Genomic DNA, 23134 nt, shown 5'->3' with positions numbered 1-23134 from the left:
AAGCATAAAAACAATTTGCTGGAAATTGTGTACAAAAGCCAAACAGAAACATAAGAAAATGCCATATTCATGTGACAGGGTGGCCTACATGGCCTGTAAAGAAAGAGGTGCACTTGAGTTGAGTTGTGGCTGTGCAGTGAAACCTACATGACTGGATTAGTAAATGACTACCTCACTTAAGGCACAGCACTTTGTCTGTTTATAAGTCCTACAATTACTAATAAATATAAATATAATAAAATTCCCAAACACATGCAACACCACACAATGTTATTTTCTCTCTTGACTGACAACGACTACTAGTCCATTCTTTAGCATCCTTCTGAAATCTCTACAGAAAGTTCCACAGTAACCATCTTTTGTGTGGAGTTGGGACTGAAATAAAAAAGAGTGTAAAACAGAAGTTGGATTGATCTAAAACAAGTTTTCAGCTAGTTGCCGCTACCAGCTTTCATCTTTCCAGGCACAGTAGGTGGGCGTTGGTATACGGATAAACATTTCCTGTGTTCTTTGGTGACATCCCTTTTTTTGACTTCCTGTTTGGCCCCAGTGCAAAGTAATTAGCTAGGTTATCATTTAACCTCATCACATCCTCTCCTGGAAAAAAAAACAAACTAAGACCTCTTTGAATTAGTTTAGTCTTCAAAAGAATCTTGATGTTCTTTGTTAGCCATGTAGAAACTTGTGTACTACTCATAATCCCAATCTTATTGTGCTTAAGTGTCCAGCAGTCACTTATCCTGATATGAGCGGTTCCATACTATAATAAGAGTGCTTTTTTGGCATCTTACCAACACATTTTGGGGAATGAATATCTGTTTTGGTGTTTGAGGTACTTTTTTTTCTTCTACTTAACGTTTCTTCTTTCAACCACAAACTCTTTAAATGTACGTGTGTGTATCTGAATCTCCTGTTCAGTTGGCCTAATCTTTCTGGGCAGATGGGAAACCTTGCAGAAGTTCTCAGTGATGATCAGTTATCAACTACTGACGTTAAGCAACATTTTAGGATGATCTTTTCCTCCCAACACATTTAAACAGTAGAGCTGTAATTTGCAGACTGCACAACAGACCTTTTAGACCTTTAATTACAGTGGTTGTGACACTGCCCCAAATGAAGTGTGTGTACAAAGCATAACATAGGAGTTTGTCGATAGTGATGATCATGATAAATGTACTTTTGCACTTGTTCATAAAGTGAAAAAGAAAGACTGATAGAAGAACAGCAAGCGGCTCTTCATGTAGTCGTGTAACTCCATAGTCTCACCGCTTTTCCTGGGAACAGACTTCTGCTTTGCACCATATGTTCTTAATGGTCATGACCAGGAATGTTATTTGTGCTCTGAATCACAGCACGCAGACTAATGAGTAATCCTACTCACTTAAATCCTGAAAACTATGTATTGCCCGTGGAGGGCAAGGAATCCAGACAAAGCAATTACACCCCCTGTACTTCTACAACTGTGTCCTGGAGATGAGGAGCTGTGTGGTTTGGCTGATCCCAGCAACTTTCTTAAAATCTTTTTATGATACTTTGAGGGAGGGAAAATGAACTGTTTTGTCTGACCAGAGTTGTTTTGATGAGCTAGTGTTGACACAGCATCTAAGATGTAAGAAAAATAAAGAAGGAGCCAGTCTAATGAAACAGGCTTAATAAAGTCAGCTGGATAAATGTCAGTGAAGCCTTGAGCTCGCTCAAATCTGAAACATGGACTCAAGTAAAAACAGATGTTAAAGGTTTTTATTCTGAGCAGGTATTCTTCTTATTAAACCCGTTTCAAAAGCCAGAGCCCTGATCTGGCAGACATTTTTGTGCTGCAGAAAAAAGTGGGTTAAAATGACTCAGTTGCGACCCACCACATCACTCAAGAGATGAAGCCCAAAAAAAGCTTGACCTGACCCAGTATGTGTTCATAGACATCATTTTGTGCTGCTAAGGCGTCCAATCATTTACCAGTGGCCTAATGTGCACATGTTGGGCTGCTGGCATGAAATTAAAAATAAATAAAAAACAAACAAACAGTTTAAAGTATCAAACACACATTCGTGAGACAGATAGCTATTCATTGAAAAGAGAGGAACCATTTTGTGCATGTGCAAGTTATTCCTCTACTTGAGTTAGCTCCTGTGGTGTTGCCATGAAAAGTAGTGTAATGAACAAAGTACATCAGTTTAGATAAATGATCGAGATCACCCTGTTCTGCTGCCCTGGGCTCTGTGCTACACGAGTTGACTTTAGAGCTGCAACGATCAGTTCTGATAACTGATTAATCCAAACTTTTCTGGTTCCAGCTTCTCAAATGTGCATATTTTGCGGTGTCCTCATTCTTACCCCTGAATAATGAATGTTTTTGTTCATCATTTTATACTGTTGGTAATAAGATGAAGATACTGATTTGGGAAACTCTGATGAGCATTTTGTTTAACCATTTTCTGACATTTTATAGACCAGGTGTTTCATTGATTCACTGACAGAGTAACCAAGAATGAAAGTAATTACGGCAGTTGCAGCCCCGAGGTTGACTGCTTTAGAGGCTGGCTTCAGACGGTTTCCTCTCTGAGAGCTGACAACGTTACATTGCCTTGATAAACCTTGGAGTAAATGACATGGAACAGTCACGTCTGGGAAGTCCTCGGCATGTTATCGATGCATTCTTTCTGTTCATTAACTTTGAAAGCTGAGGTATAACCATAAGTGAAGACTGCCCCGACTGCATGCCAGTATGTCACTGCTCACTGATTAAAATGAAGCCATTACTTTAGAGCTGGGAACAAACAAACCTGTAAAGTCTGTTTTTTTTCTAATTGCCTACAGCTTATGAGGAGAGCGAGAGTTGCTTTGTTAGCTCTGTGTGGCCAGGCGTGGCGAGTCGGAGGTGTGGGGCTGGTGTGTGCAGGTGTCGGAGAGCTTGAGGGGAGGATCAAAGACTGCAGCTGGGCAGGTTTTACAGCACCGATGATGGTTGTTTTCGTCCTCTGTGTACCCTCCCATCCATACACCCTGTACTTCAACCATGTTTCTCCATCATGATACATGGAGCATGTTGTCATGATGGTCTCTGTGTAAACACATTTTTGTTAATACAATAATTAAGAACCATACAGTTTTTACTGTACTTGTGCTGCGTTATATGTTGCAGCTAGCAGCACTTGATTAACTCTTAATTTATTGACATGATTTTGCTTATCGATGAGATAATTTAACTCTTTTGATGCTCGTTTAAACTGCAGATTTCACTGCTGTATAATGAGTATTTACCTTATGGATTTAATCTGAGGATTGTTTTTGACTTATTCCTTTATTTATTCAGTCCATCAGTCTAAAACACCAAGATAATCACTGGACTATAAGCTTAACCAAGGAATAACAATAAACCATCACATTTTTATTCGAAAAAGCTTGGAGGAAAACCTAAAAAGATTGAAATTAAATTACTCTTGAAAATTTGAAGGTTATTCTGACTGGAGGTCCTGTTTTGTTTTTGTGGATAATGATGTTACTGAAAGCTGGATGGATGAACATGCTGCTCGGAGCTCATCTCTTAATATATTAAGATAACCTATTGGTTGTGACCCATTCCTTAGATAGACAGCCTTTATTGTTATTAAATATACAAAGATCTTACAACAAGTGCTACATCTGAACAAGTGCCAGATGTTCAATCTCTAAAACGAACAAAAGACAGCCAACATGCAATTCTAAGATGACAGAAATAATTTAAAATATGAATAAATAGTAAGAACTAGTGGGTGAATGAGATATACTTACCCAGTGATCCGAACGACTGTCATCCTTTGGGTGCTGTTGGATGTTATCTGTGGCCGCCTGGTGTCTGACCTCAGGAACCTTTTTCTTTAGTTCAGTGTGTTAAATCAGAAGTATCTGGCTGTTCATCTTAGGAGAACAGTGATATTCAGCCATATAGTGTGGTTTCTCCTGATCTTTTGCGTAGCAGAACTTGTGCCTGCCTGGAGGTTTGGAGTGCTCAATTGGATTTGCTGAAAATGGTCTTCTAATTTATTTTCTTTGTGTTTTTTTTCTCCATAATGTTTCTAAGATTGTGAGCATAGATGACTGGCTGATGTGATGCATCTGTCGGTCTTTGCTGATACTGCTGCTGCGTTGGAGGCCAAAAGTCCCTCGATGCCTATTCCTTCCTCTGTCACTGCTAATCAGTCAAGGCGAGAGAGCCAGTCTGATGGTGGGGCTGGTCGTTTTTCAGTGAGGAAACTTAGAGACAACATTATCTGACAGCAAATCGTGTAAATTGTTATACTCCCTCTTTGCCCTATTCCTTTAGTTGTCATATGGCTTTGACGTGCCTCCCTTTTTGTCCTCATCACCTTATCATTGTTAAAAGAGCTGCAGGCCTTGATGACAGTAAGGAATATTAATATTAATGTACCTGGGATGAAGTGGACTATCAGTTTTAAAAGTAAAAGGTTGCCGTGACCAAGTGGTGTGCAAATGGATTACACCTCTCACTTTGACTCTGCTTCTAGATTAAAGGGCCATTTCAGAATAAGGGGAATAATTAAAACTAAGTTAAAGTAATAAAATTAAGAAACGGCTGACTCACGCCCTGGTAAATGGGTATTAACTGCCAACTTGCATCTCTGGATGGTTATTTTACATTTTAAAGACCTTCTTTTGCCCACATCATCAGACTTGCACTGCAGTTTTTCAAGAGGAACTGGTTTTTTTTTTTGTGCTCTGTCTGATGCAATTGCACCTCCATTACGCCGGTATTTAAATAAATAGTGAAATGGGATTAGGGTGATTGCCGTTAGTAGAAAGAAGTGGTTTGATAAGAAGGACTGTCTCCAGTTAAATAAAGAATAAGAATCATTACAGTGTAATCTGTTAATGGAATCAGCACAAGATCAAAGGCTTCGAATTTTAAACTGTATTTATTGTGGTCACTGCTACAAGAAAAAGCACCCGTTTATTTGAACTGTTAAGCTTGACTGCTGGTGAGACTGCTAGATAGATTTCTTTTTATGTTTTTAGGTCATTCGTGTTTTGAAACATTGTGCCTTTCAGTCTCAAGTTCTCACCATCTTTTCCATCTTGTGTGCAGCTCATGAACGCTCTTTCACTGATGACGAGGCCCAGCAGTCTCAGTGTTGGACTTGCTTTTTGCAGTGTTGCTCGACAACTTTCTGCCTTTACCCTACCTAGTCTAGCAATGTACTGAGTCTACATGCACAGACCTTGCATCACATGGAAGTGTTGCATAAGGAGTGTCAATGGTACCATTTACAATATGGTCTTTTTGTTTCCTGCTTCCTCTTCCTGAAGAAAATGCTGATAAATAGATAACTCATCTACTCCCGCTTTTCACTTCAAAGCAAAACATTTCTCAGAAGCGTGTCACTTCCTTTCTTATGAACAGTGGTTTCTGTAGCTGGTGTTGGATAAAAACCGTTGTGTTCGCACGACTGCTCAATTTGAAAGCCATGTGCCTTCATCAAATGTGAGGGGGGAGGATTGTGTTTGCTGTACTGTGCCCTCACTGTACTCCATAGCCTCTTTGTTTGCTATCTAATGTGCTGATTTCTCCCCTCCTTCCTGAGCTGGTTATGAAGATTATTAATATTCTGTTCAGCACAAGATTAAAGAAGGAGCAGAAGAGATGGATATTATCAGTACTTCTGATGAAGTAATGAAATGACACTCTCCTATCTGTAACTCGTGACATAGCGCTGCACTTAAAGGCAGCCTGTGTAAGAACTTCACCTTTAATCTAGCCCTCAATTTTCCGAGTAGCTCAAAAGATATGGCTGGGGAATGAGCTTCTAATCTTTTCCTTCCACATTTGGTTGGTTTTCCTTTGTGTTTTTTTGCGGGGTTCTTTAAATGAAAACTTCCCACAGGGCCTCGCAGTATCAGATACTACGGTATCTTTTACCAAATGCCTTAATATTGACATAATGTGGCATAATTAGCATGTACCGAAAGTTTCAAGCTTTAACACCACATTTACACTGGAGAAAACTTTGAAAAGCACATCAAGGTGACAGATTCATCATTCTTTTCACTACCACAGTCAAAATGCTGCTGTGCATCCTCTCAAAGGTTGGAAAAAAAAAATTTCATTTCAAGCTGCAATATATTATGTTATTGAAATATCTAGTATTAACCATGAAGCAGGAGTACATATTGTACATATTGACTTATGGCTGTTTTTTTTGTATTCCTCCGTGTGTCACACAGTATTTTTGGCTTGAAACCATTTTCTTTTTGAGTTTTTGAAAGTGCTATTTTGTGAGGGTTTTAGCTATTTTGGTGGCTTGTTTTAAAAGTATTGATACTGGAATAATCACATCATGTATATTACAAACACAGGTGTTATCATCTCCATTCTCCCGTTGTTATGAAATTGTTACGTTTTTATTTCATCCTACAAAAACTGGAAGGTCTCGTTCTGCCTTTTTCTTAGCCAAACTGCTTGGTGGTACATTTGTGTAAACTACATTACCTCAATTTGGAAGTTGTGCTAAACTGTTGGTCCTGTGCTGCCTGATAAGGGCTAAATTGTTTCTGATCCATCTCTCAGTGGAAGCTTCATTGCAAGTTACAAGCAGGATGAATTGGAAAACACTAGAAATGAGAGGACGATGGTATAGAGTCCATAATTAGACTCTGGAAAAGTGAAGCAATTAACTGTGGTGAAAGGGGAGGGGTTGGTGAAATTTGCTAGAAAGTCTTCTTAGAGGATGTGATTGCCCGGAGATGATGGGAGAAGAAGCTGCCTGCTGAGTGCTGAAAGGAGCTTCTCTGCATGATTTGTACAATCCCACACAGGTGCTTCCTCTTTTTTATGCTGCTTTGCCACCAAAGACAAGTTGTCTGTCAGGAACCACATATATCAGCACCTTTTCAAAGCCCTATCAGGATTACATCCATGCCTCTAGTGTTTCCTGCTTTATGGCAAATTGTGAAATTAACTTTTCAAATGTCAGAAAAATGTCAATTACTAGTGTTTTTCTCCATTCTTGAGCAGCTGCATTGAGATGACTAATAAGGTTTCTTTGACGAAAATGCAGCTGTGTCAGTAAACACGCCCACATGAAAAATGGAAATAGCCTTTCAGGAATTAATTAATATTGAAGGTTATTGCTCATTTATATCAGCTAATATTTGCAGTATGTTATGCCCTGAAGCTGAGGGAAAAGAGGTTTTTTATGATAGTCAAATGTAAACACAAAAGGAGTTTTAATGTAGGGAAGCACAGCCCATTTAATATGTCTGAGAGATATGGTGAAATAATTTAAAGTCAGCCTTTGGAGCAAACATCACTTAATCATCAAGAATATGATGAATTCCTTTTCATCTCTATACAATCAACACTTCCTTTTTTTGATAAAACCAGAGCAAGACTAAGAACATTTTCGATTTGCATTGTTTGCTGATTTTGCTCTCTCCATTTGCTCTTTTTAATCATATACTGTATGATGCACAGAGAACCAACTATTGAAGCAGCATCAGTATTTGTGTTCATCCATGATATGTTACTATACCCTGAGGACAATTCCAGGGCCCTTGAGTCAAACATGTGGCTCAAACACACCAGCTATATAGATTGCCACCTCTAAATATTTGATTATGCTTAAACATGTTTTGTAAGCTGGTTTACTTGTGCAATATCCTCATTAATCTTTAACGCACCACTCCGGCCTACTTTAGCCAATGAGAGCTGATAGCTCTTACGGACTGTGCAGCGTAGCATGTCCCTTTAGAGATGGTGCTGCTTTGAAGTGCAGTAATGATGGCGCCGCTAACGCAGTTCACAGTCAGAACTGTTGGATGTGATCCCTTGTTTGGTATGAGCCCATTAAGGAGGCTGGACTTTTCATCCAGAGAAGAATGTATCGTTTCTCATCGCTGTATGGTTGATCAGCAGCAGAGTGGTGTATCTCTGCAGTGCCTTTGGTCCTTATGCTGCTGTCAATGAGAGAGCCTCCTTTTATTCCGCACTCTGTAACCTCCCTTTCTAAGCAGACATAGATCTCACTTCACCTCAGCTACTCTTCTTTGTAATTTAATGAGCAGAGACTGACTTAACCCATTTGCTCTGCTGGGGACTTCTTTGTTGAGACAAAGGACTTTGGAGCCAGTATACCTGAAATTAAATCCTAAACCTTTACCACTGCATAATAATGGCACAGATTACCGTGTATTAAAACTTACATCATCAAAAATGTAAGTGTCCATATTTTGAAGAACACAGGTTACAGTCACAAAGGTGATTGCAAAAAGAATGTGATTCATCTTGTTGCAAATTGTCTCTGCAAGTTGTATTCTCAAACCTTGAAGCTTTGTAATGAGAGAGAGAGAAATGTGTACTGAGCAGTAAACTTCAGTACGTCATTATTGGCTGTCAGCAGTGGCTTCATGGAGTCACAGAATCACACCTACACTTTTCTTACAGCTGCAAAACAAGTTGAGCAACCAGAGAATTATTTTAAGTTCATCTGCGACACCTTTAGGTGTGTTGTTGTTATGTGTTATATCATGACGTGAAGGGGAAGTAAACTGCAGTCTGTCCTAAATTAGGTCCAAGTATGATGCATTTTGTATTAAAAAAAACAAAAACAAAAAAAACCTTTAGTTATTTTCTGCCAGTAGACGTTTGTAGTCTTCATTAATGCAGTGACATGTTTGTGAACGTCATAATTGCACTGCAAGTTGCTATATGTATAGTCATTGTATTTCTCCATTGGTAATTTTGTCTCATCCCCAAAAGTTTGGAAAACACTATCTGCTGCTGATAGCCTGAAACACCCTTCACTAAAAGAGAGATTTGTTCTCTCAGCTCTGCTTGTCAGCACTTTCATTATAGCTGATACCATTTTGTTTTTATCTTTTTAGATTAGGTTATTAATCAAAAGGGCACCTCATCAGGTCAAACCAGTAATTGCTATCTTGTTTAGAAACTGCCTGAGTTGTGACCCACAGTGATGGTGCTACAGGCTGACATGCTGAGAGGACAAAAGAAGGGCATGACTCCATGAATGTTTCTGGAGCCGTATCCTGAGGATGACATAAACGTCTGGATGAAGCCACCACTGGCTTCACTTATTCTCCTTAAAGCAAAACATCATTCTGAAGATGAAGATGGGGGAAAAAAACCCCAAAACAAAACAAACTGGTCAGCAGGAGGCCATCTCCAGCCTAGAGCAAAGGGAGTGAACAGCCATATTGCCAGGGGTCCTGGGAACTGCAGCGGCGCACAATCATTACTCTGCTCTCCCACAGTGGAGCGATGGGGGCTGGGATGGAGCAGAACCACACACAGGTCACAGGGGCTATAACAAGAGCCAGATGTGCTGAGGGGACATGAAAATACATGGACAGGCACCTCTCTCTCAGCTTTTAAAAATGAGCATGCTCACATGTACCTACACGCACACACTCGGAGGTAGTTGAGGTATTTGAAGAATGTCAGTACTGAAATGGAAAAACCTACTTTTCTGTTATGTTCATATGCATTAATAATAGCAGAAACAATAGCAGCAGGGTACAACTTTTCATCAGTGTATTTTGGCTCTATTTTTCTGACAAAGATTGAACACTTAAAACAGCCTTTTGTGGGTAAAGAATCTGCATGTTAAAAGTAATATACATCATGCTTAAACCTGCAGGGGAAGTGTTCTCTACTGATAAAGATGTGTTGATAAAGTTTTTGTCGCAAACAAGCTTAATAGAACTGAAACAATTTGCCAAAAAAATAATTGAATGCACTGAGAATTAAAAGCATGATGTGACTCCAGCCTCTCAAAATTGCTGTTGTTCTTTGTCATATGTCACTCTGAACAGTTTTTGACATTTCATAGACCCGAATAATAAAATAAGATTAAGCGGAATGAAAAAGTTGTTAGTTGCGAAGGTATGAGCATTTCAGAAGGGAACTTCTTTAAGCTCTCTTTTTAGAGTTGCTTCACTTGTTTGCTACCTAAAGATGATTTTTTTCAGAATCAAGATCTTTTCTTTACAACAATAGGTTTTAAATATTTCTACTTCCTAAGTATAATCCGAAGTATCCCACATATATATCAATTGTCTTCGTGACTTGGTGGTTTGTGGATGTGTAACTGCAGTGTCCCTGGTTCACTTCTGGACAGGGACCTTTGTTTTACCACCCAAACCCCTCTCCTGTTTCCTGTTATTTTGCTTTTGTTCATCAGTTCAACAAAGGCAAAATGCCAAAAAAGCTAGGAAAAGCGTGTAAAATTGTCGAACGGCTTTTACCAAATAAAAAATTTTAATATCCTTTGTTAGGTTGCCATACAGTAAAAAAAAAAAAAACAAAAAAAAACAAGAAAACAACAACACAAGGTTAAAGAAACAGGAAAACCAGCATCCTTGCTGACAGAATTCATGTAGCTTAATGCATTCACCCTTCATGGTCCCTCACGAAATGATTAATTTCATGTGTGGCACTTCACATCTAATAGCTGCTCCTCTGTTAAAAAACAGCTGCGGGTGGCTAAAGCGGACCACATTGTTCAGCACTGTTAGTTGTTGGAGATTACTGATCTGTATGTGGAAGTAGTTGTGCTTTGGCTTGTATCTTATGTCATGGAGCACATAATTAGGACAGGACACTCCTGTGTAACCATGCCTCCCTCCTGTTGACCACACACTCGCACACACACACACACACACACACACACACACAAGCTGCCCCAGAAAGCGGAGCAGTCGTTTGTGGTGCAGTTTGAAAGGGGTAAGGGCTTAGATCTGATAAGCCTTTGTATGAAAACAATGAGGTGAACGTTTAAAGGCCTGTAACTATCCTAATGGAGGCAGCAGTGTGGGAGGAATGCTGCATTTGGGTGGAGCTTTTTTTTTTTTTTTTTAAATGGTGGCTGCAAGTGATTTTTTTTTTCCTCTCTCTTCTTTTTCTTTGTAACAGGAGTCCTGCTAAGTTGTAATGGATCTGCAGTTTTGAGCTGTTTGGCTGTGCTGCAGTGTAGCAGAGATGCTGGATTTAGGTTTCAGATCAGGTGTCATTATCACTTATAAAGTTGGTGTTGGACTGCCTGAGGTGGAAAAACTAGTTTCTGTTTGAGAAGCTGAGCTCTGTTGAACATGCCGAAACAGTTTCTTTTATTCACACGATTAAGGATTCAAGGACTAAAGGATTCACAGAGTTTTATTGTCATTTCACAGTCGTTAGAAACATGAGGTGGAATGACATTGGTTTCCCTGGTCCCAGTATAAGCCCCAAAACTATAAATATTAAAAAAAACAGCACTATAAATATAGAAAAAAACAGCCATAATAAAGTGTAAAATATAAACAATGAACAATTAGTCTGGCTTGAAAGAAAAAACTTAAATATAACAAAATATTGTTTGGCACAAAGAAGCTGATGAAAATATCAAACACCTCTATCTCTCTCTCTCTCTGTCTCTGTCATGCTTTTGTTGCACCTTAAATTAATTTTCAGAGGTTTTCAGCACTTCCAATCATGCAGCAGGCTGTTTTCTCCTTGCACAGCTGCACTCTGAGTAGGTACTTATTTGTTTTGAACGTTTCCAGTAATGTTTTGGTAACCTGCCAATTTGGCAGATATGGTTCTAAAATGCGCTAGAGGTAGTGTTTATTTTATTTATTTTCTTTCTTACTGATATCCTTTTTTTAAAAGGGAGTGTTTGTTCTTCAAGGATGTTATATCTGCTGTTTTATCGATGTGACAGCCTTGTCAGGTTTCTCTGTGTTTTGCAGTTCATGTGCAAGTCCTTAAAGTTTAAAGTTAAATAGGCTAGTTTGAGTTTGACAGCCGAGTGACACCAGCTCTATAACACAGGATTTCTTTCTGGGTCATCTAACCATGTTGTAAAGGAAGTGGGATTTATAGGCCTGTGTACACTATCAGTTGTTGCTGTGTGTGTGTGTGTTTGAGTGTTCATGAATATTTTATTGCTGATGTAAGCTATGCATCAATGAGTTGCAGCTCCGGTCCCCCTCCCCCCACCTCATCAGATATTTGAAATTGAATCCCTGGATGCCTGCTATTGAAGACAGAACTCATCTTCTTTATTGTTTGTGATGATTTTGCTGACTGAAGCCACAGGATGCCTTATGCATTCGGTGTTTAACTGTGGGGCTTTGTTATACAGAGAGGAATACAGTATACATGACTGTGGCTACTGGGAGGACCACTGTGCAGTTACTTTGTTTTGTTATGCTGAGAAAAAATGACTTCTCACTAACATTAAGACAGGGTGATGTAGTTAAAATTGTATATAACAATTAATCATTTTCATTACTGACAAAGCTACTTTTTTTACATCTAATTAATCATTACAAATATGTAAAACAGAAAACAGCAAATTTTCAAAGTAATTTTCTGTCAGTTAGCTAATCTGTTGGACAGCTGATTATTTTAGCCCTTGACAAGTACTGAAGGCGACATGTTGAAATTGCATGTTTTGTTCAGACTGACAGTCTAAAGTGCCAAAACACTTTAATTGTTGTGATAATAGAGAATAAAAACAACACATCTTCACCATTTGGGTAAGTGGAAGCATCGAATGTTAGCTTTTCTTTTTTAGTTTCACTTTATTAGTTTAATAAGTGACATAAAATATGAACGGATTTTCAAAATTGGTGAGCAGTAATTACCTTTTAATAGACTTATTTACAGACTAATCGCTCACCTGTGAAGTGTTATTTGAACTGGGTTCCACTGCTATGCATTTTATCCAACAAACCCGTGAACACATGTAAAATCAGCCCATTGAAATGTGATAAGCCATAGCTTTGCATTTGGCTGCATTGTAGATTTTTTTTGTGTCTATTAATGCCTGTATACCACCTCCAACTCTGTTTATATAGATCAATACTGAACATTTTTTTCCAATGCATCCATTTTACATTCATGTGGAAACATGCTCCCATTGTTAGGAAAAGATGGCTTTATTGCTTTATTTACACTGCAGTGGAGGCCATACATCATGATGTCATGATATGCTCTACACATACTAGAGCTCATGTTGACATTTATTGATTTAAATCCATGGAAAACACATTAAGGGAGGACCCTCATTCATTCTGAGGTGCTGAGGTACAGGCATACAATAAGGAGACACAACTAAAATCATCAAAGACAGCTAGAAGGTGGTAGGAGGTCATTTTTTTGAAGTTAATTCCAAGTATGCAGGGTACAGTAACAGAAAGCAGATTTTCCTATGCTGGAAAACCATCTTCACAGGAAAGACTGAAGATGTTTTGTGAAAAGTGTCCATCTGTTTCTCTGGAGGCTGCCTCAGTTCGGGGAATGTTACCAATGTCTTGGACAGGATACTGTGGTGGCTATAGTTGGTGAGCCTCAGTGACTTGCTCTCATTCCCAGGGCTGTCGTCCAGACGAATTCAGCTCCAACTCGCAGGTTTCCCTGAGAGTCTAGTGCTGCCATTCCTCGAGTTTCCAGTACACAAAGTAAACCAGGAGAACAGCAATTATGGTGCGTTGGAAAGAGCTGAGTCCTGTGCTTAGTTAAGCTCTTCCCAACAAGTGGGTTCAGTGTTTAGTCCGCAGAAAACAGTCAGCCTCCCACTGCTTTCCAGACCTATAATACTAGCTGTTTATGAAAGAATCTCCTTCTCCCCCTCTGTCTGTCTCCCCTGCTACACACTCAAGACAGCCTGGAACCTTTTATTATCCTTATTTTGGCACCAGGTCAGCTTGTTCGTCTATTTTGGGACTGTTCTCCATTTTTCTTGTTGTCCCAGCTTGCAGTGACCTCAGAGGCTGGTGTGAATTTTTTATTTAAGGTACCAGGAAACATGCATTATTTTGCACACAGACACATCACATACAAAGGGAGAAAAATGAAGGGGGGGATCTTACTGTGCTTTTGGTCATTCCCCTGTAGTAACAGAAACTCAGTATTTAAGCCAAAATAGTCTGACTCAAAAGGGTGAATGAACTAACACAGAGCTATCATTATTGCATAAGTAGTCATGCCCATCCCTTGAAAATGGTTAGAATTCATTATCAGTGTTTCCGTGTTGTTGTTCCATAAATAGCATGTTGAAAGGCTAAATATTGTATCATGTTGATGGTGTTGTTTGGCTTTAGGAAATGGTTGAAGTTAGCCTTCATGTCATTGTCTCAGCCACCATGTAGCAGTGTGGTTTGAGCAACCAAGGCGCTGAATCCAGCAATCAGCTGAACACTGTCTGCTTCAGACTCTTTTAGAGTAAGGAATGTACTCTTCCTTCTGTGGAGTAGTGCGGCCTGAAATGCCACCACACACACACACACACACACACTTATTGAGAAATGGGCTGCACAGAGGACAAACAATGGGACACAAGATTGTCAGCAATAAGAACGCTTAAGTGAGGGATGCACCAGTGTGGGGTCTCAAGTGTTGCAGTCAGCTACCTGTGCTTGAGTATATCTACTTCATTACACTTAATACTTCTAGTCTGCTACATTTCAGAGGAAATATTGCATGTTTTACTTCACTACATTTAGCCTGGCAACAAAGTTACTAGTTACTTTACATTTACTTTAAGATTGTACATTTAAAATATACAGAGAAATAATTCATAAAGTAATTCATTGCAAAAAATTAAAATGTATGGCTGTATTTAAGCTTAAATGACTAAACCATGTAGTCACTAATCAATTAGTTGATTAGTCAGTTCTATAAACAAATCTGAGGTTGACAAAAAAAAAGGTTTTGAGCTGTTGGTGAGTGGTTGTGACAGCATTTCTCAAAAGTTGTTCACAAGCTATACTACACACTCACAGAGTGGAAAATTTCGCTGTCGTGAATACTTTTGATACTTTTCCTGATAATACACCACAGACATCAGAGATTGTAACATGGATATATTAAGCTCATTTACATATTATTTAGTAAAGCTTTTTTCAGGTTTGGCTAATTTGCTATAACTTGATGCCTCTAAACTCTCTCTGTTTGTACATACAACACAGTGCTGAGAAGAGGTCTTAGCATAAGTGAGAATCCAGCTGTGTGGGTGTGGAGGGGCTCAAACAGCAGTCCTGCCATAGACCCCTGCTGCGTAGGTTTTGATGTATAGTTCGGTGTCAGATTTCACCTTCTGGTACCTCCAGCACATTGCTAGACACATGTGTGTTACATGATCAGACACTCTCACTCACTGTTTTTTAAATTATATTCCTTGCAATAATTTAGTTTATATTTGTTCAGATCACCTTATTGCCTTGTCTCGTCATTGCTGAATAAGAAATCGTTCAGTCATCGGAATAGAAAGCAGGTTTGCAGTGATGGTGGCTTTCCTACATGTGTGTTACAACTTGCTTCATGTTGTATTGACTTTTGAGAAGATGTGTGTTAACTACATCGTAGCCTATAGTGCAGCTACAGGCACTGTGTGTATACGATTAATTATAATTAACACACAACTGAAAATCTGCCTTAGGCCTTATTCAGATCAAAGTAGACATTGTCTTCCCATTGATTTTAAGTGTGTATTAAGGCTTCGGTGCTGTAGGCTGCAGGGGTTTCTGGGAGGGGATAAAAAGAAGTGGTCCTGTGGCAAAAAGTTGAGGGGGGAACCTTTGGAGGAACGCTACCTGACGTCAGGCTGTGGTGGTCAGTCACATAACCTGGTGTTCACACTGGTTGGTCAGCAGTATTCTTTCAAGGCCTTTTGTGGAAGAGATGTAAACTGTGTGCAATCCAGGTGGAGTTCACGGACCAAACGACGATACTCTCAGACACTACCACATAACACTGTGCTAATGGCTGCAACACCTAATTTGATCTGAATGAGGCCCACATATGTGCAGTGTATATGATCTGTTTCTGTTGTGTTTGCAGTACCATAGTTTGGTGCTGTAATCTAGCAGTGTATTGTGATAAGGTGCTGTGATGCACAGTTTGAGTATGAAATTTTGATATGAACTTTATTTGTGCGTGTCTGTGTTGATGCCGTGCCAATCAAAACTCCTTCTGAAATGAAGTGTCTACAGGATGAATTGATAGTGTTGTAAGGTCATCGCCACTACCCAGGCTTTGTGTTATGTGTGGCGCTGCTGTTTTCACTCTCGCCCGCTGTGAGTGAGATTGAGGAGGAGCTGCAGATGGAGAAGTGCTCGCTATATGTGTACTCAAACCGTGTGGAGCACATCCTGTTTTCCAGTGATGCAGTGTTTTCTGTCATGCCAACAACCATCTTCTCCCAGTATCCCATGAAGACTTGTGCCAAGAACTTGAGACTTCCCTCATTGTGTAATTTCGAGTTGTTTTGTCCTTCCAAGGTGTGCTCCACATAATATCTAATACCAAGTTTACTGTTAACTTGTCAGTTGAGAGTGCGTTGTCTGCTGAAAGCTTTCAAGACTCACTGAGACAACATCCAAATATAAAGAAAGACGAAACAGTGGGGCATATGAACATCATGAACATGGATTTTAATTGATCAAATCGGTCAAACACCCAACCGCCTCTCGCAGACTGTAGAAATTAATTATCTGTGCTCAAATTTATGGGAACTACAATCTCTCCAAAACAGTTGGCTCCAGGGATTGTTGAACTGAAACTTACACCAACAAGCCATAGCTCAGTTCAGAGGAACACACATATGGCGCCTCTTGAAAAGGGCCCGCGGTCTGAGGTTGGAGTGATTCACTTGAGCAAGATGGATACTGTGCTCAAAATTGGTTTTTGGTAATTCATCTTGCATGCACAGGTCTCTTGCCACTCGTGTTATGTTGCATAAACTGTATTGATGTAGCACTTGTTTTGTGTTGTTTTCCATGCCAGGAGGACATAATATGCAAGGGAGTACACTGTCTATATACTTTCTGAAGCTGGAGTATATCATTTTTGTGCTTGACCCAACACAGCTTTATTTGACAGAGAGCTGAAAGAAAGGCAGCTCTGTCATATGGGTGTAATGTTCCTCGACAAGGCAGTGACGCTTTTCATTCTCATAATGTAGATGAGATTTGAGTTGTTTCTCTCTACGCTGCTGTCTACTATGAATAATTCTGTGTTGTAACTGCATTCAATACCTTCCCTCGATTGCTGAATTATTTGGTTGGGAGAGCTCATTTGTTCATGCTGCCCAGGGAGTGGAAATTATGAATAATTTTGTTGATCGACATTCACCCACATAAATGAACAAATAAATTTCAGATCAGGGGGAACAAAGCGCAAAGTGGCGGCTGCAGATGCACCCACTGTGCGTGTGACTTCTATGTGGATTTCCTTTCATAACATTAGAATATGAGAGTAAAATAAACCGTGATGACCCCTTGAAAGCCCAATCCAATTTGTCTCAAATAGAGTCACTGCTTTCAACTAATTTCAGTTCTACTTAATTGCTGTTGACAACATTTTCACTTAGCTTCTTTGTAAATAAAAGCGCCATACTGAATAAAGTTTATTCATTATTCTCAGCACATTACTTGTATAATAAACACTCCGCCATGATTCAAGTGGCAAGGACAGACTACAAACTTGAGTGCACTCATTTCCTAATAAAACCTTTGCAGAGCTAATTTCCTTGTTTACTTGCTGGTAGTCTTCTTGTTTCCTGCTTTTGTTGGTGCTTTACCGCCACCTATTGATTGACAGAACAGTGTGAAGCAATTGGCAATAATATGTATTGTATCACCCGTGTACTCATGTGCTGAACAACCCACGTGGAGTAACTTTGCTCTATGTCGCTAATAGTGGCCAAAAATGCTAAAGTTTTCCTTCAGTATTTTGTTACGAGTTGGATATGGGAAAATAAACAAGACAATAGTCACAACTGAAAAAATTTCACTATATTTAGTAGAAATGAGTGATATTGCTGATATGCTATTATTTTTGAACTCATGTTGGCCGATTGCCGATGTCTGTTATGTGCTGCATAAGACCAGTGTGTAACGTGCTGCCTGTTACCCAAACTTTAAAGATAAGGGAGAGATATTCACGGAAATTATCCTTTACTTGCAGGATGTCCGTTGTTTTCCTTCTAGAGATAAATATCGAAAGTGCTTTCAGAAATGGTCTGTGGTATGTATGTTTCCTGGTACTACTCACGGTTGTGATGCAGTTCACTTATTGGAAACTCTGATGTCAGTGCAGAGATTAAAAACTGTAATCTTCTGCTAGGTAGCTGGAAAACATGTGTGCCTAATGAGGTGCGTTTATATAATGCTAAGTTGTCTCATTTTGCATACTATCCTCACCTCAGTGAGGGTAAGCCACTTATTGGGAAGTGTAGTAGAAAAATATTTTCATTTCACAACCCTTTGTTCCTATTGGCTTGTTTTAGTACTTTGATGTGTGAACAGTCACAACATCAGTTTTTTGAAACATCCATTTCTCGCCTTTTGCTGCATGTGTATCTGTGAAATTGATGTTGGAACAGATGTGAGGTGGATGAGGAGGAAAAAGTGTGTGTGTGTGTGTGTGTGTGTGTGTGTGTGTGCGTGCGCGCGCATCCGTGTATGTGCAGTGGCCTGTAAAGCACCAGATACTCATTAGTGGATCAAATAGACCTTATGTCAGTTTGATCATATGAAAAAACAGGATTTTGACTAAATTAGAGGGGAGTTCCGCCAAATCCATCAGACTCCATTTAAGTAAGCTATTTTGTGGTCGTAAAAAACACTTGTTTCAAACTCAACAGAAACAAAGTAAAACTCTTTAAAACTATCTTGCTCATCTATCTATTGTTCCAACTCGCTTTTGGTTGAAATAAACTCTTAATCCACTGTGTTACATGTCAAAATAATGGCTAAAGAGCAGCAGGCAGGACGCGGTTGGGGGAAACTGTGTAGAGACAGAAGTTTTCACATGTAACAATGGTTTATTTAGGTCATATCGGAGTTGATAATTGTTGGAATAGTGTAAAGATGAGCAGAGACAATTTTTCTGAGCCTTACTTTTTTCCATTTCTGAATGAAGTATCATTTATGATGATGAAAGTGCTGCTTTTTTGAATGAAAATGAAGTCCGGTGGATTTGGCGATCACACCATAGTGGCTGTTTTTGGTTAAACATAAAGGACTCTCTCTTTAACAAAATTGTCTTTTAGTGGACTTTAGATGGTCGAAGTTGCCTCTAAGGATTATGTTAGCAGCCAGCTGCCAGCTGAAGCACTACTACTGGATGATTCCAAAAATTTATATGTATTTTCACATTTACACACCAAAATATGTAAATATAGGATCTAGGTTTAAAAATACTTGAATTCCCCTGTAAGAGCTTTGTGATAACATTACAAAATCTCCAGCTTGTCTTTACTTGAGCAGGACAATAGCAGCACAGATCAACATTTGATATTTGATTGACTGATAAAATGGCTGGTCGTTTCAGCCAGAATGACGTGCTCCACAATTTTTCCATTATCACCAAGATGAGGTGTGCTTACCATCCCTAATCTACATCAGTTATGTCTACATGGTGTCATGTTTTGCAAAGGCTTGTGACCCTGTAAAAGAATACAAGACATAAGAAATTTTGTTTTGCCTTCATGAGGATGAGCTCTCGCACAAATAACCCATTTTGTTGTAGGTTTTTTTTTGTTTTTTTCTGACTGAACTAAATCACAATCTCTTTTCCAAACATACCACATTGTCAAAACTGAACCTTAACTGATCTCCATGCAAACAAGGAAAACAAACAGTCTTTGAGGGCTTCCCCTTGACCGCCTATGCAGTGGATCTTGTTTTGTGATCTGTCTTTCTTTCACCCCACTTCACCTTCAGTGCAGAGAGGAGGAGTACAATGAGTCGGAGGCTTTTTGTGTAGCGAGGGGGATCACAGACTGTAATGTAGTGTAGCCTCAGGCGTTGGCAGCAGCAGAACAGGGTTGTGGCTCAATTTCATGTGAATGGTGTGCTGTAGGACACATTGCAGTAACCACTGCATTATTATCCTGGCCAGTTTGATCTTTTTTAAATTTTTTTTTACTCAAAAAAAAAAAAAAAAACCCCAAGAAAACAACAACACCCAAATGAAATACAACTATGTTTTGTTCCCCCTTTACTGAAGCCACTTTTCATTAAAAGAGAACGTCCTTTCCCTACAAACATGGGAGCATTATGTCCTCTGCTGCTGCTCTGTACCTCTGGGAGGCCCGTGCGACAGTCCATTAAATTGAAGCGCTGGCTGGTAGGCTACCTGTGGTGGGTGCAGTGTTAAAAGTTAGTTCTCTATAGAGCTATTTGACAGTGATGGAAATCCTTTAGATGGAGAGTTGCTCAGAAATGAAGAGAGTACAGCTTCCTGAAATGGCCCCTGCCGTCCTTCATTTGGGGTTAGAAGAACCTGTTTGGTATTTCTGTCCAGCAGCAGTGCTCTGTCAGTGCTCTGAGAGTAAAAAGAGGAGATAAAATTAGATGCCAGAGTTAAATCTTATTAGCCTCTGTCCCACTTGCAATCACCTTTTGCACTGCCTTCATTACGTGTGTGTGTGTGTATGAAAGAGAGTGAGAGAAGGCAGGGAAAAATGCAACAGGTTTTTAATGAGATGTTATATTTGAAATACAGACCCCCCCACAGGTATGTGTGTCAGTGCTCTCTTTGCATTTATGGCCCAGGTGCTCCCTCCCCAGCAAAAAAGCTCCAGATTCAGGTGTCACAAACTCATCGTCATTAGACAGAAGACATTACCCCTGTTTACACCACCCAAACTGACCCCAAGAACCCCCGTCACCGCGCTTGAAACCTCTCAGGTGATCATTTCTTAAAATTTAAAAGAAATCAGATGATGAGGCTAAAAAACTTCTGCTTCATCATATAATTCAGAGCTGTAATCTGTCGCTCTGCTCGTGATTTTGAGACTCACCGCTGTATTAATATCACTGCTCATGCTTATTCATGGGTGCACATTAATTCTGTCCAGCTCAGGTTTTTATGCAGCATGCTTTCATGTCTTCTTATATAATGCCGTTTATTCCAGCGTTCCTGGCAGGGGGCCCTTGGGGCTGAGAGGTAAACTTCCTCAGCTGAAATGCCAATGAATTCATGGTAAATCTTCTCCATCTTTCTCATCACTGTCACTGTTTAGTTTGTCCTATATAGAGCAAAAATAACTACTTTAAGGCAAACACAATCCTTGGTTATAATGTATGCATTAAATGTGTGCTTTCTGGGAGTTTTTTTTTCTCATTTAAGCGTCATCATCCACTGCTGTGCTTTTCTTCGGTTCCTTGAAAATTTATATGAACAGACAGAAGAACAACTGTTTGTAATGAAAATGTTAAAAAAAAGATACCATGTTTTTATGTTAATTTGCAAAAGGACACACTCTTAAACCTGAGAAGAATAGCGTGACATTTTTTACTTTTGCACCATGGGGTTGCCAGGTAACCAGTGAAAACTCCCAGGAAGTGGCTGCATCCAAGCCAAGAAATCATATCATAACATAACACACAACCCCCTCGTGAAACCACAGCTCGTTGTTTTTATGGAGTAAACAATGAAAATATAATCTGTTGGGCAAATTTGTCACCTTTAGACAGACTCCCTTCACAGTCTTTGTGCTGAAATAAGCTAAGCTGTTTGTAGCTTCACATTTTCCCATACAAGATGAGAGAGTGTACGAATCACAACATTAAATCAGTCGAAAAAATGATCAAAATATCAAAAATCACTCGAGCTTGCCTTCCCAATATCCCCGGTTTTAAAGACTACATCTTTTTTCTTTATGCTGGTCATTTTTTAAAAATGTACAGCTTTATACAGATTCGCTCAGATTAGATTTATTATTCCCTCATGGTGTCAAAAGCAATCATGTAGTCTCTATTTCCCAGGATAGAACTGCCTCCCTCGTGATAAAAACCTGCTTCCTCCCTGTCCCTCTCCAATTTATACACACACACACACACACACACACACACACACACACACACACACACACACACACACACACACACTAACTGGGTAACTAGTGATGGATACAGTTGAATTCCTCCCCTAATGAGGATGAGCTCATCAAGGTTTCGTCGTGGACGTGTTTGGAGAGATTATCTCTGAACTGGTAATGTGACTCTAATAGGGGAGCCCTTCATTTCCAGCATACTGATCAGAAAAAAGGCGTTGGTTTTCAGCTGAACTTATTAATGATTGAAATGTATTTGAAAGTCCAAAAGTTATTAATCAAATTTCGGAAATACGTGAAAATCTCTATAGATTTGCACCAAAAATACAGCATTTCTCTGCAGGCTCTTAACTCTGTGTAAAGAAACTGGAATTTCTTGTAAGTAGGCCACAGCGAGTGGAGTCATTGCATAAGTAGGCTTTGTAGTCTTTAAGGTTGGGATGTGCTTTCAGTGCTCATACTGCAGAGCTAACAGATATTTATTTACTCTGTAAGAATTAAGAAAGTTATAAAGCAAATGATCCTTCTTTTTGGTGCAGGCCTCTGTATGACATGCATAAATTTAAAGTGAGCCCTGATCTGTTTATTGTCATATTTATGATTAAATATCAATTTTTTTTTTGTCAACATGTTCAAGTCAACCGGAAGAATTTGTTCAGTGACACGGAGTTGGTCTATTTTATTGTTAGGCTGTTGTATATTCTGTTTTTACACTTGTATATTGCTCAAAAGAATTGTCTGTCCAACTTGAGCAGAAGCATTAATCATTTATATAATATTATAGGGTTTAATGTATTAACTGCTTTTTGAAGACCATGCAAATTTCGTTTTGTGTTGTTTGCTGAACAAGTCACGCCACTGAAGGACATTTTGTTGGATTAGTGCAGTGGTTTTTCACAGTGAGCAGAGGCCTGGGAGGTGATTACAGAAAAATAAATTCAACAGAGTTTTAAATATTAATGAAAATTAAGTGGTATTTCGAGAGGGTACAACATGGATATACAGGCAGGGGAAGGACTGGACTTTACCTGTTCTGTCAGTGAAGACTGTGGCCAGTTATATGATGAAACCTTCAACATTTGAGTTTCCAGATTTGAACTTGAGGAAAAGTTTGCCCATACCAAGTTCCTTCTTTTTCCAAGTAAACACAGTGAATGTCAGGACATCCACAGTAATTATTTGAAAGCCACAACAGTTACAGTTAGAACCCAACTTCTCTTTTACAAAGTCACTCATCCCCTTGGACTGCCACCAAATTGCATATGATAGCTGAGAAATTGATTCTTCTTTGTGGGATG

General features: G+C 39.3%; 1 protein-coding gene across 8 annotated transcripts in view; it reads left to right on the top strand.

The window, feature by feature from the left end:
• furina (furin (paired basic amino acid cleaving enzyme) a) overlaps positions 1-23134 on the top strand; it is a 71603-nt gene that overhangs the window by 7445 nt on the left and 41024 nt on the right. The window lies entirely within an intron of this gene.

Source organism: Scatophagus argus, chromosome 1 (assembly GCF_020382885.2).
Source record: "Scatophagus argus isolate fScaArg1 chromosome 1, fScaArg1.pri, whole genome shotgun sequence".
Classification (NCBI taxonomy): domain Eukaryota; kingdom Metazoa; phylum Chordata; class Actinopteri; family Scatophagidae; genus Scatophagus; species Scatophagus argus.
The sequence above is the reverse complement of the archived record's forward strand: the minus strand, read 5'-3'. Positions and strand labels throughout refer to the sequence as shown.